Genomic DNA, 14,494 nt, shown 5'->3' on the forward strand with positions numbered 1-14,494 from the left:
AAGTCCATAAACATCAGGAGGAATAAAGATAAAAACTGAGCGGTCACTTCCAGATAGCTATTTACTATCAAGGATTTAGCACAGCTCCAGTGGGCCCTGAGAGATGGGGCAAAGGGGCCTGGCCCCTCCAAAACGTCTGAAGGGCTGCAATTGGTAAGCCCCTAATCTATTAGATGTACCTACACAACGCCAAACACTCATATGTATATACCACTTTGTTAATCAACATAACCTATGTGCATCTTTTAGGGTGTTCCAATGGTTCCCCCCCAGAAAAGGGAAGGAGTCACGATCCGGACAGCAGTTAGCCGTAGGCCAGATGTATTCCTGTTTAGAATATCTAGGGCACGGGTCTGAGATGCCAGATCAGATTGCCTTTCTCCCACCCCCCACTCCCACATACTCTCACATAGTATCATCCCAAAGCTTACACATCTACTGGTTTAAGTATAATTTCTTTGGTTAAAAGTTTTTTTATACTGTTTTTGTGTTTTATTACTGTTCAGGTCACTCTCTGGGATTAACATCTCATCTATCAATGTGTCTCCCAACCATGGCTACCATAACCGTCACATCTTTCAACAATAGAGGTTTTAACACACTGCAAAAAAGGTCCGAAGTACAGACTCTCTTGAGGAAGAGAAAATCTGACATTTGCTTTCTGCAAGAGACCCATTTTAAAACTAACACAATTCCCAATATGCCGCTCACATACTATAAACAATGGTTCCACTCAACATCCAAATCATCAGAAAGGGGAGTTAGCATTGCTATAGCTAAACACATACCCTTCAAACACGTCCTGACTCAGTCAGACCCAGACGGACGATATGTCTTTGTTAAGGGAAAAATCACATCACATTATGATCTCTCTCGCCAATCTTTACGCCCCCAACAGTAAACAGCATTATTGGATTAAGAACACATTATCCAAATTTCATACGTTCGCGGAGGGAGGGAGACTAGTTGGTGGCGACCTAAATATCCACTAAACCCAATCATAGACACCTCTAGAGGAACCTCCGCCAATTCGCAAAAGGCCTTGGGAACTATCCAAAGGGCCTTGAGAAAAAGCCACTTAGTGGACTCTTGGAGTCCTCCACTAAAGATTTCACGTTTTATTCAAAGGTACACCACACTTTTCAGAGACTAGACTATATATTCATCTCAGATACTCCCATAGATATGCTCCTGAACTCTACCGTCGGTTCCATGACGGTATCAGACCATGCTTCTGTTCACACCTCCCTATCTCCTCTCTCCCCATCAGAGAATAGACTTGGCGTTTAAATGAGACCCTTTTGGGCTCAGAGGAGGCTATAGAAAATATGGGAGGCACACAAAGCATTTATAAGAGGAGAATTCATAGCTCTGGGGACAAAGGTAAAAAGAGATAGACAAAAAATGCTAAATTCTCTACTGTCCCAAATTGACGCATTAGAAACTATCCAAAAATAATCTAAAGCAAGAGCTATGCAAGATTAACTATCTGCTTTACGCCAAAAATTGAAAGATCTGCTTAACATCCAAAGTGCTAAGGCATACCAATATGCAAGGTTCAAATATTATGCCCATGGGGATAAGGGCATGGGGATAAGGGCAATAAAATGATGACATATCTGATAAAAAAAAGAAGAGAGGCTCAACACATAAAGAGTATCAGAACGAATTCAGGGCCCATAACCACTGAGACTCAGTATATTGCGGAAGAGTTCAGCCATTTTTATCATCAGTTATATAATATTCCATCAAACTTACAGAAAGATACCAGCCATTCTAAGATAGACCAATTCCTATTGAAACTTAAACTACCCCCGCTATCCAGAGAGGACTGTTCTACATTACTTTCTCCCATTACGTCAGAAGAAATGTCAAAAATTATCACCACTCTACCACAGGTCGAAGGCCCCAGGCCCTGACAGCCTACCAGCTGGGTATTACAAAAAGCTTCTACCCACCTTACTGCCCCGCATGACTGCCTGGTGCCAAGTATTGCTGAAAGGAGAGCCTCTCCCAAAACAAGCGCTTGAGGCAACCATCACGATTTTGGCCAAGAAAGGGAAGGATAAGCTATTACGTGGAAGCTATAGACCTATATCTCTACTTAATGTAGATATAAAAATTCATAAAGCAGGCGGCGCAGGCACGTGACGTCAGTCAGTCACTCTGCCGCTCGTCTGCCCGGCCGGCCTGCATTACGATATCAGTAGCCCTGTAAGTAGGATATATTGAATGTACTACAGACAGAGGGGGCAGCGTGAATCATTCATTATTAATTAAATTACACATTTTATAACTGTACTGGAGCGGCAATGGGGGGTCTGTGGATTACACTGTTAAGGGGTGGGGGGGAGGTCTGTGGATGGTACTGTTATGGGGTGGGGGGGTCTGTGGATGGCACTGTTATGGGGTGGGGGGGTCTGTGGATGGCACTGTTATGGGGTGGGGGGGTCTGTGGATGGCACTGTTATGGGGTGGGGGGGTCTGTGGATGGCACTGTTATGGGGTGGGGGGTCTGTGGATGGCACTGTTATGGGGTGGGGGGGTCTCTGGATGGCACTGTTATGGGGTGGGGGGGTCTGTGGATGGCACTGTTATAGGATGGGGGGTCTGTGGATGGCACTGTTATAGGATGGGGGATCTGTGGATGCCAGGGGGAGAGGTGAGAGGCACTATGATACTGGCACATTGGGGGGGGAGGCACTATGATACTGGCACATTATGAGGGGAGATGGCACTATGATACTGGCACATTATGGGGGGAGATGGCACTATGATACTGGCACATTATGGGGGGAGGTGGCACTATAATACTGGCACATTATGGGGGGAGATGGCACTATGATACTGGCACATTATGGGGGGAGGTGGCACTATAATACTGGCACATTATGGGGGAGATGGCACTATGATACTGGCACATTATGGGGGGAGATGGCACTATGATACTGGCACATTATGGGGGGAGATGGCACTATAATAATGGCACATTGGGGGGAGATGGCACTATGATACCGGCACATGGGGGGGGGGAGAGAGGCACTCCGCACTTGATACTGGCACATGATTAGGGGGGCATCTATGGGGACACTTACTGGCACATTATTGGGTGGCACTGTGGGGCCACTTCTTATTGGCACATTATTGGGGGGCACTATGGGGGCATCTACTGAGGCCACAAAGAAGGGGTATTTTATATGGGGGGCTCTGTGTGGTACTAGTATTATCAGGGGTATTATCTGTTTCTGCAGTATAGTATTGGGGAGCACAGCGGAACAGTATTGGGGGTGTTAGGATGATTTGTCCAGAAGATGGGAGGATGATGGAAAAGTAGTAAACTAAGATTTTTTTTTGTCAAGCTGCAGAGACGAAAAATGGCCGAAAAATGGTGTCTGGTCTGAAAGTCTGAAAGGAGAAGATGAGGAAAGAGAACATCTACATCAAAGGAGACGTCACTGGATGTAAGAGGTATGTGGCGCTGTATTACCCTGTATGTTCTGTAGTGATAGGAGCAGGGGTCATAGCAGGGGTCATCGCGGTCATATAGGGTGCAACCGTGACTGGGAGGTGGAGGTTCAGACAAACTGACGCGGTCTGACTTTGTTTCTTACACCGTTCACACAATTATGTACAGGATTCGTAGGATTCGAGATTCGAAAGATTCGATATATTCGAGAACCTTTTCGGATTCGGATTCGAAAAAAATTGGATTCGTCCCACCTCTAGTTATGTATATAATTCCACATGTGTTAATTCATAGTTTTGATGCCTTCATAGTCATGAAAATAAAGAAAACTCTTTGAATGAGAAGGTGTGTCCAAACTTTTGGTCTGTACTGTATATATATATATATATATATATATATATACACATATATAATTATGTATATACTGTCAATATATAACACACATGTATATATATTTATATGCTGTGTTTATATATATATATATATATAGTTGGTAAAATCTAGACTCTGCTCAGTTTTCGTTAGCCCCGCCTATTTTCGCGTCAGGACAGCGACCCAAAAAAATCTATCAAATGCCTACTGTATGCAGGGGCTCAGGAGGGTTTTGTGGCAGGGAACTTCGGGGAAGTGCTTGTCCTCCTCCTCCTCCACTAGCTGCTGATTTCTTTCACACTCGGAGGGCACCAGTGATGGGAGCAGACTGTGCATGCTCTGCTCTTGCAGCTATGGAAGGTTTCGGCTGCAGGGCAGAGCGGGCTCAGGGGGCGTGGCTTCAGATAATGGAAAAAAACAGGCAGATCTGCTTAATGTCATATATTAGGAAATTAAGGCCTCTTTCACACGGGCAAGAGTTCCGCAATGCGTGAGGTGAACTCATTGTACCCGCACTGAATCCGGACCCATTCATTTCTATGGGGCTGTGCACATGAGCGGTGATTTTCACGCATCACTTGTGCGTTGCGTGAAAATCGCAGCATGCTCTATTTTGTGCGTTTTTCACGCAACGCAGGCCCCATACAAGTAAATGGGGCTGCGTGAAAATCGGAAGCATCCGCAAGCAAATGCAGATGCGGTGCGATTTTCACGCATAGTTGCTAGGAGATGATCGGGATGGGGACCCGATCATTATTATTTTCCTTTATAACATGGTTAGAAGGGAAAATAATAGCATTCTTAATACAGAATGCTTAGTAAAATAGGGCTGGAGGGGTTAAAATAATAATAATTTAACTCACCTCATCCACTTGTTCGCGCAGCCCGGCTTCTCTTCTGTCTTCTTCTTTGCTGTCCAGGAGGAAAAGGACCTGTGGTGATGTCACTACGCTCATCACATAGTCCATCACATGATCCATCACCATGGTGATGGATCATGTGACGGACCATGTGATGAGCGCAGTGACGTCACCACAGGTCCTTTTCCTCAAAGAAGAAGAAAGAAGAGAAGCCGGGCTGCACGAACAAGTGGATTAAGGTGAGTTAAATAATATTTTTTTTAACCCTTTCAGCCCTATTTTACTAAGCATTTTTAATTAAGAATGCTATAATTTGCCATGTTATAAGGGAAAATAATAAAATCTACACAACACCTAACCCAAACCCAAACTTCTGTTAAGAAGTTCGGGTTTGGGTACCAAACATGCCGATTTTTCTCACGCGCGTACAAAACGCATTAAAATGTTTTGCACTCGCGTGGAAAAATCGCACATTTTCCCGCAACGCACCCGCATCTTATCCGGCCCAAATCCATGACGCCCGTGTGAAAGAGGCCTAACTTTTTTTCCTGCCTCCCACACAGTAGTAGCAAATACTTGGAGAGTGGCAAACCCCTTTAAATAATGATTTACTGCAGCCCTAGTCAGGAGCATGTAATGATCTGTCAGAAGCTTCCTGACCGTGTCCTGTGACAGACGGCTCCAGACCAGCTCCTCCAGCCTGTAATCTAGGAATCTGGGGAAGTCCAATTCTCCTTTGTATTTCTAATCCCTCAGAGCTGCTGAGTGGAGAGAACATGACAGCATTTGGATATCTTAGAGCTGAACTTTCCATCACTGGGAATCCCCGACCTCTGGTCCCTTATGCACAGATTATTCAGAATTTAACCCCATCCATTCCTAGAGGGCTTCAGTTAAAGTATTTGACTCAGTGTGGGCAATTTTAGACCGATTTGGAGTGCCAGAAGAATTAGTTAGGTGGGTGAGGCTGATGTTTGACTATCTATTGGCCAGGGAAAGGGGGAGAAGGTTTTTTTTGGGTCTTTTTCTATTTTATTTTCTATTATAAGAGGCACACGAAAGGGATGGGTTCTGCCCCCTTTATTGTTTTGTGTAGTTGTTGACGCTTTTTTCCCTGGTGGTGAGACAGCATCAAAGCATTCAGGTAGGGGTGGGGACAGACCCTTAGGCTGGGTTCAGACCTGAGCGTCTTTGATATGCGCGTTTAACGCGCGTTTTTGACGTGCGTTTTTGACGAGCGTTTTTTGCAATAGTAAACGCGCGTTTGACGCGCGTTTGTGTGATTGACTGCAATGTCCTATGGCCACAAACGCGCGTCAAAACGCCCCAAAGAAGCTCAAGTACTTGTTTGAGCGTAGGGCGTTTTACAGCGCGTTTTTCAGCGCTGTAAAACGCTCAAGTGAGAACCAGGGCCATAGGAAAGCATTGGTTTTCATGTGTTGAGCGTTTTACAGCGCGTTCAAACGCGCTGTAAAACGCTCAACACATGAAAACCAATGCTTCCCTATGGCCCTGGTTCTCACGTGAGCATTTTACAGCGCGTTTGAACGCGCTGAAAAACGCCCTACTCTCAAACAAGTTCTTGAGCTTCTTTGGGGCGTTTTGACGCGCGTTTGTGGCCATAGGACACTGCAGTCAATCACACAAACGCGCGTCAAACGCGCGTTTACTATTGCAAAAAACGCACATAAAAACGTGCGACAAAAACGCGCGTTAAACGCGCATATAAAATGCGCTCAAGTGTGAACCCAGCCTTAGGGGCCCTTGTGCAAGAACCATATACGGGCCCCTGGGTCATCATAGATCACCCTTTTAAATCTCTCTAACAATCCACTAGTTCAGGGATCAGCAACCTTCGGCACTCCAGCTGTTGTGAAACCACAACTCCCAGCATGCTCCATTCTCTTTTATGGGATTTCTGAGAAAAGCTGAGCAAGTATACATGCTGGGAGTTGTAATTTCACAACAGCTGGAGTGCCAGAGGTTGCTGATCCCTGCACTAGTTACTATGAGCTATGAAACTCATTAGTTCAGTCACTTAAAGCTTCTATACTTACCCTCCGCCACGCTGTTGATTTCTCGTTCCGGAGTCCGGTCACGTGGCCTCACTCCAGATGAACTCTTCTTCTGGCAGTGTCCCGTTCTCTGCCTCCCTGGCCGTTGCAGGCCCTGCAGTGCAATGTATCATAAATGATAGGTTTAGATACCCACTGCACAAGACTGTATCAAACGATAGGATTAGATACACAGCTAAGCAGTTGATATCTAACATGAGCAGCTTTGATACAGGCTCATGTTTTGCACATGATAGAGGCACTGCGGACAGTATTGGACATGACAGACTTAGATACAACCTTCAGCAGACAGTAGCAAACAAGATGGGATTAGATACACAGATCAGCAGGCAGTATCACACATAATAGAATTAGATACAGATGTGTTTTGGTGTGCTGGGTGGTTCAGGCTGTTCAGTGCAGTTGGTGAGGGAATCACCTGTGTGGGGATGGGGGGGGGGGGCACTGATGTTATCCAGCAATGCATATAAGGATAATAGCAGGATTCATGTTAGGGTTTGGTTACATGGCCACATAAGATGAAGCGGGGTATGGCTGCTGCATACTGGACCGTATGGCAGGCGGGGCCAGCCTGTGGCTCCTCACTCTGCACAGCAAGTTAGGTTTGTTTTTCCTGTGGTAAACAGGAAGTGCTGAATGTAAACATTCCTGCTGAGCCGCTCTGATGCCCAGAAAGGGAGAGGCACCACATGAAAAAAAGGTGTTTGGGGGCATAAATATGCATTTTTAGGGGCCTTAGGAGCACATAAAAAAATGACCTTGGGACCACAGAACCTCTTAAAGCTAGAATGTATTTTTTTTTGGGCTATGCAGTTAAAAGGGGTTATCAGTTCAATTTATTCTATGGCTGACAGCAGGGATGGTGTTGAAATAATGAAAAAAAAAACTGAAAGGGTTGTTCCACCTGGACATTTATGCGACAGAATATCCCATAACTGTCCAGTAGGTGCAGGCCCACTTCTGGCCCTGCCCCTGTCTCAAGAACGGGCCCCCCATAAATGAAAAGAATGCTGGGAATTTGTGGTTACCTTTCTGACATGGGTGATGTAGAAATTATAGAGAAGATTCAATGGGGGGACATTTGTGCCACAATTGTCTGCCGTAATTTGTGACTTTTTAAGTGTCAAGAAAGAGGCAGGGCTGCTTTGTGTGGCCTGCTGGATTTACTGTAAGGCCTCATGCACACAACCGTGCCGTTTTTTGTGGTCCACAAACAGAGGATCCGCAAAAAATGGAAGCTGCCCGTGTGCCTTCCGCAATTTGCGGAACTGAACGGGCAGCCCATTGTAGACATGCCTATTCTTGTCCGCAAAACGGACAAGAATAGGACATGCTATATTTTTTTTGCGGGGCCTCGGAACGGAGCAACGGATGCGAACAACACACGGAGTGCTGTCCGCATCTTTTGCGGCTCGATTAAAGTGAATGGGTCCACACCCGAGCAGCAAAAACTGCGGCTCGGATGCGGACCATAACTACGGTCGTGTGCATGAGCCCTAACTTTTACCAGAAACTAGTGGAAGTTATAGCTGAAGTTTGTCCCAACATTTCTGGCACTCTTCAAACACCTAATGTATTAACCCCTTAGTGACCACCCATACGTGTTTTTACTGACGTAAACAAAGGGGGTTTTAGCTAAACGGCTGGCTTTAATCAATCATTACATGTACTTAAAATGGTGTATTAAAAACTATAACTTGTCCTGCAAAAAATAAGACCTCCTACAAGTACATTTATGAAAAAACAAAAAAGTTCTAGCTCTTGGAATGCAATTTTTAAAAAATGTGCTTGGTCACTAATGTATTAAAGAGATTGTGCAGGCAGTATATATTGGTGACCTATCCTCAGGATCCGTGGGGTTTCGCCACATCTGTTTGAAGAGGAGGCAGCACACAATGCAAGTGCTGCTTCCTCTTCTCCCTTTTATTATTTATTTTATGCACTTATATAGCGCTACTATATTCCGCAGTGCTTTACAGACATTAGCATCCAACTGTCCCCAGTGGGGCTCACAATCTAAGGTCCCTATCAGTATGTCTTTGGAGTGTGGGAGGAAACCGACGCAAACGCAGGGAGAACATACAAACTCCATGCAGATGTTGTCCTTGGTCGGATTCAAACCCAGAACCCTAGCACTGCAAGACACCAGTGCTAACCACTGAACCACCGTGCTGCCCATGCCTTTTAGTGGTGCTCCATTCAAGTAAACGGAGTAATTACACTGCGTCTCCAAGACATCTGAGACAATGGGCATTGTAATGAAGAAGAAGTAGTCCTCCCTTGGAGCGCCACCTACTCTTCAAACAGCTGATCAGCAGGGGGTACTGGATGTCGGATCACCAAAGATCAGATATTGATGACCGATCCTGAGGATAGTAGTAACAAATAATACAGAGCAGCACCATGTACTTTATATGACTCCCTCGGAATGCATCAGCTTGTCCAAACCACCGATCTTCAATGGTCAACAGATCAGCGAAAAAAACAGAAGCTGACAGCAGCATGTCCAAATGAGGGTCCTTTATTCACCAAACTTCCATATACAAAAAAGTGCAACGTTTCAGCTACTCAGTAGCCTTTATCAAGCATTGCTCATTTGGACATGCTGCTGTCAGCTTCTGTTTTTTTTGCTATCCTGAGGATAGGTCATCAATACAAACTGACTGCACAACCGCTTTAAAGGGAACCTGTCACCTGGATTTTGTGTATAGAGCTAAGGACATGGGCTGCTAGATCTCCGCTAGCACATCCACAATATCCAGTCCCCATAGCTCTCTGTGCTTTTATTGGGTCAAAAAAACGATTTTATAGATATGTAATTTAACCTTAGATGAATCCTGTCTCCTCCATGCTTGAGAGATGAGTCCAGCGTTCTCTGACTCTGAGTCCAGCCACGCCCACTGTGCAGGAGCCCAGCACCGCCCCGCATCCTCCGAATCTCCTCCTTGCTCCCCGACGTCACAAAGCTAGAGCGCCGTAATCTCGCTATGCGTGAGCTAGTGCATGCGCAGTTCGTTCCCTGAGGCTCATGCCAGCACAGGGAAGGAACACTATGCCGACACTGTGCATGCCCTAGCTCGCACATCGCGAGATTACGGCGCTCTAGCTTTGTAATGTCGGGGAACAAGGAGGAGATTCGAAGGATGCGAGCGTTGCTGGGCTCCTTCACAGTGAGCGTGGCTGGGCTGCGGAAATGTTAGTAACAGCTCCTTGGGCTTCTTACTTGCCTCATTTACATATATATAAAATATTAAAATCACATGGGGTCTCTAACCATGGAGGTACACTCCCTCAATACATGAAACTACACAACGAAAATGGAGTGCAACCACACTATTATCCAATAAAAAGATCAATTTTATTCATATCTCAATTAAAAAATGACATATTATACAAAACATAAGTATAAATTAGCAGGGACATAACACAGTCATGCATCACCCTGTCAGCACACCCATATTAATAATGTTCAATAATATACCCCCTTAATCTGTTATCCATGGAACAAAATTTCCTAGTGTATAGTCAAAAACAGGGGTATGCGATGCAAAAGCCTATCTCAAATACAGGTGAGCCTCCCTTACAACTAATAGCCACACTGCCAGGGCTCAAAGCGCATGGGTCAAAAAAACCGAGGGGTGCACAGAATCAAGGTGAGACATACCAATGTAGCAGGGGCTGCTGGCAGGGTGAAGGCGCTCCTCAACGCGCGTTTTGCGTACAATTTGCTTCCTCAGGAGGAGTTGATAATCGGGGGGAAGGGGAAGGTTTAAAAAGCGGCCACTCACCTATCAAGTGCTCTGATTTCGATCATATGATGTATCCCATGATCCTACGTCACTAGAGCGGCGCATGGCCAGTCAGCGTCCGCCACGTCCTAAAACTTCCGCCCTTCCCCTGAGGCCAATGGAGGAGAGGGCGGTCACACAGCTATGATGCTGATCGCCATCGCCACCACCAGACCTACGCAAGAGAGGAACGGCCGAAGCAGCCGCGCGGACCGAGTGGACATGCGCACACATGACGCGGGTAAATCGCAACAGTTGTAACCATTAGAAACATTCATATGTATCTGTTCAGTGCATTTGGGAAGGTCTAATACTTGGATCCTATATGTTACAGAAGACTCCAATAGTATCCATTACAAATCACAAGGCAATTATTGCCATAATATAATACAAAAGTGCAAGTGCAATATTAGGTATAGCAACAATATTAAAATTACAATATTCCTGCCCTACAGTGCATATATTATTATTGACAATTCATAAATACCATGATTACCACATATTATATATTAATTTGATTATGACCAAAATACAAATTGATTAATTTAAAGTGCTAGATATATAAATCACAATTATAAGTGCATAATTATACAGTGCATAATATTGATGAAATCTAAATTATAACAAATAGTAATACTAAAAACTGTGCATACATGATTATAATAATAGTCTATTACTAATTTAATAAATACATATTTAAAAGGACCACAGCTTAAGACTCCAAAACCATGGATCATCAAATATTATATGAGGTTCCAAGTAATGATAGATCATGGAGAACATCAATATTCACAATGAGTCGGCAAACTAGAAAGACATAAAACAAATATTAATATGCATATAAATTCATCCAAAAACAAAAGAAATTATATAATAAAAAATGGGTATAAATCCCATTCCACCCCTAAAACAATGTCACTGTTCAGAGAAAGGAACCAAAGTCAAAACTTTCTTTTAGTCCCTTGGGGGTCAGAGTTTTGAGACAAAATATCCATCTCGTCTCAATCTGGGCCAAGATTTTACTGTAATTGCCCCCTCTGATCCCCAAATGTACTTTATCTATGCCTCTAAACCGTAGTCCACTTGGATTACTTTGATGGTGGATTTTAAAATGTTTGGGGAGGGTTTTTAATTCATTAAGGTCTGTGATCTCTTTGACCTTTTCTATGTCCCGCACATGTTCTCGTATCCTTTTGCGAAACTCTCTTGTAGTTAGACCAATATAAATTTTGTCACATGGACAGACCGCATAGTATATAATCCCAGTGGACAGACAGGAAATATATTCTCTGATTTCATAGATTTTACTTTTATCAGAGTCTGTGAATTGAGTCGACTTATCAATGTTGGCGCTTGCCTTGCATGCGCCACAAGGATAAGACCCCTTGATCATTGTTCGGGAATCAATTTTTCGCCCAGGTATATAATGGCTGCGGACTAATGTGTCTTTTAAATTTTTAGAGCGTCTTGCCGTCAGCAAAGGTCTCTCTGGGATGCATTTGGTTAGTTTTATGTCAGTCCTAAGAATACTCCAATGCCTATTCAAAATCTCATGTAGGTGTTTCCACTGGTTATTATAGTTGGTAATGAACCTTATATCTTGGTTAAAGGTGGATGTCATTTTTCCGATCTTATTCTCCTCATTCGGGCATAGTAGTTTATCCCTTTTGCGTGTTTTCGCTATTTGGACTCCCTTTTTTATCTGTCTATTGCTGTACCCTCTTTCCTTGAACCGATTTTTTTATTTCTCAGATTCCTCAAGGTAATTGATTTCATTCGAACATATCCTTTTGAGTCGTATAAACTGATCCTTTGGAATCCCATCAATTGTGGATCTCGGATGCGCGGAGTTAGCGTGCAACAAAGAATTAACAGCAGTTGTTTTCCTGTATATCTCAGTGTGCAGTTTTCCCTCGTCATCGGCCTTGATTTTTATATCCAAAAATTCCATTTCACGTCCTGCTTTAAAGGAGAGCTTAATGTTAGACATGTTGTTAATGCTAATTTATACTTATGTTTTGTATAATATGTCATTTTTTAATTGAGATATGAATAAAATTGATCTTTTTATTGGATGATAGTGTGGTTGCACTCCATATATATAAAATAGTTTTTTTGACCCAATAAAAGCACACAGAGCTATGGGGAATGGATATTGCGGATGTGCTAGCGGCGATCTAGCAGCCCATGTCCTTAGCTCTATACCCAAAATCCAGGTGACAGGTTCCCTTTAAGAGGTATTTGCATCTTAATAAAATAGACCCATCTGAGGCCAGTGCAGGAATATCAAGGTTGGCATATGGGCACGCCAGTCTATGTGAATGTCCCTCATTAATTATTGGTGAGGGTAATAAGATACAGTGTATATCTAATGTAGTAATGATAAAAATGCAGCAGTTCCATACATAAAGTCATATACGGTGTAGATTTTTTCGCCCAGGTTCACAGGCAACGTTTCAGCTCCTCATTGTTAGCATTTTTATGCAGAGTGTTACGGCACTGCTATATACACCCATAGGACAAAATGTAATTCCAAATAAGTGTGCAAACAGGATAAAAATACTTGTTCCTTATTCAAATGTCTAATGTATTTAATATTTATATAGAGCGTCCATATCATATTTTGTTGTAATCGTCATTATCATACATTTATCCAATACAAAAAGTGTTAAAGGGGTTTCACGGTCCTTCAATATCTGATCGGTGCTAGTCCAACGCCCCACACCCCTGACTGAGTTGAAAAAATTAGTGCTGGGGGTTCACTTTGTAATACCAGTTGTGTCCGGAAAACATTTAACACCAAACTGCGCTCATCTAGAGAGGTTCGCAGAACTCCCTGCTGCGCATGCTTGATCCAATGTATGGAGACGTGATAAACTACGCCTGCTCAGTAACAAAACTGAGGGGCCGCGAGCCATGTTTATTATGGACTTCGGATCAGACATTTATGGTAAATGGCACTCTGATCCAGATCACTCTTATATACCAGCAATATGGTGCTCGATTCAATAAAGGTTAACAAGGCTAGGTTAACGGTCCCCATTATAGTTTAGGGCTCATGCACACTAACGTATTTTCTTTCCATGTCCGTTCAGGGTTTTTTGCGGACCGTATGCAGAACGATTCATTTCAACGGGTCAGCAAGAAAATGGAAGTTACTCCATGTGCATTCTGTTTCCGTATGTCCGTTCCGCATTACGGACAAGGAAAGGACTGTTCTATTAGGGGCCAGATTTTCCGTTCTGCAAAATAGGGAATGCACACGGACGTCATCCGTATTTTGCGGACCACAAAATATATATGGTTGTGTGCATGAGCCCCTAATGGGGCTGGGCCGCAGCGTTTAAAGGGGTTCTGTCACTTCAGCAAATGGCATTTATCATGTAGAGAAAGTTAATACAAGACACTTACTAATGTACTGTGATTCTCCATATTGCCTTCTTTGCCATTGCATTATACACTGCTCGTTTCCATGATTAAAACCACCCTGCAATCCAGCAGCGGTGGTCGTGCTTGCACATCGGCTCTGGTGGTCGGGACCAGGGGAATGCACACAACCTGGTGCTTTTTCCTATAGTGTGTAAGCACGGCCACTGCTGATGGATTGCAGGGTGGTCATAACTATGGAAACGAGCTGTGTATAATGTGATGGAAAAACCAATCCAGCCAGCAGAAGTAAGCAATATGGATAATAACAATACATTAGTAAGTGCCTTGTATTAACTTTCTCTACATGATAAATGCCATTTGCTGAAGCGAGACAACCCCTTTAAGCCTCCGGCAATGCCAGAAGAGAGAGATCTGGAAGGCTGTTCCTCTGCCGGATCATGAGCTCCGTGTGAATCTAGACCAGGCATGTCCAAAGTCCGTCCCACAGGCCAATTGCGGCCCGCGTTCCGGATTGATAAGGCCCCACAGCTAAGTTGGCCAAAT

Source organism: Bufo bufo, chromosome 2 (assembly GCF_905171765.1).
Source record: "Bufo bufo chromosome 2, aBufBuf1.1, whole genome shotgun sequence".
NCBI classification, from domain to species: Eukaryota; Metazoa; Chordata; class Amphibia; order Anura; family Bufonidae; genus Bufo; species Bufo bufo.